The sequence below is a fragment of the Sinocyclocheilus grahami genome, unplaced genomic scaffold (genome assembly GCF_001515645.1).
Source record: "Sinocyclocheilus grahami isolate Dianchi unplaced genomic scaffold, SAMN03320097.WGS_v1.1 scaffold13.1, whole genome shotgun sequence".
NCBI classification, from domain to species: Eukaryota; Metazoa; Chordata; class Actinopteri; order Cypriniformes; family Cyprinidae; genus Sinocyclocheilus; species Sinocyclocheilus grahami.
In genome coordinates, this window is record NW_015505192.1 from 3,081,261 (window position 1) to 3,081,829 (window position 569).

The window sequence follows — 569 nt, forward strand, 5'->3', positions numbered from 1 at the left end:
CACACACACACACACACACACACACACACAGACAGACAGAGCCTAGGCTATATAATAACTTACATTTATAACTTAATACATTCATGTATTTATTAATGTATTAATCCCATAAAGGAGATTAAATTATTACATATATGTATATAGCATACACTGAATCTAGTATATCTTGTTTCGTATATACACAGTATAGTTACAGTATAAACTACAGTACACTTTCAAGTGCCAAAAAGTACTGTCATGTGTTCCTTTACTTATCTTGAAGAACTATGTCAATACAATGGTGTAGAAACATGACCCTCATTCATAGGTCAATGTGTAAACATATCAGAGTACTATTGTATTACCATCTGATACCATCACCGTACCATAAACGCCCTCAGGGCACAAGCAGGTCCCTCAACTTTACCTGAACACACCGTCACATACTGTACATCCAGACACAGCAGATATCTGATCCTGGAGTGCGCGCAGACCCCCAGGGCGTCCCCGTCACGCTCGTTGAGAGGCGGCGGTGAAATCCGCGTAAACTCACCTGGTGCAGCGTCTCGGCCGGCAGCTGCGACGCCCGG

At 42.5% G+C, this 569-nt stretch overlaps 1 protein-coding gene across 3 annotated transcripts in view; it reads right to left on the reverse strand.

The window, feature by feature from the left end:
- Nucleotides 1-563, reverse strand: part of LOC107599228 (ralBP1-associated Eps domain-containing protein 2-like) — a 55,964-nt gene extending 55,401 nt beyond the window's left edge. For all 3 annotated transcript variants that reach the window (XM_016290775.1, XM_016290768.1, XM_016290761.1), the window contains exon 1: nt 533-563. The gene's annotated coding sequence lies outside the window, so the exon portion shown is untranslated. The remainder of the gene's footprint in view (nt 1-532) is intronic.
- Between the last annotated feature and the right edge of the window lie 6 nt (nt 564-569).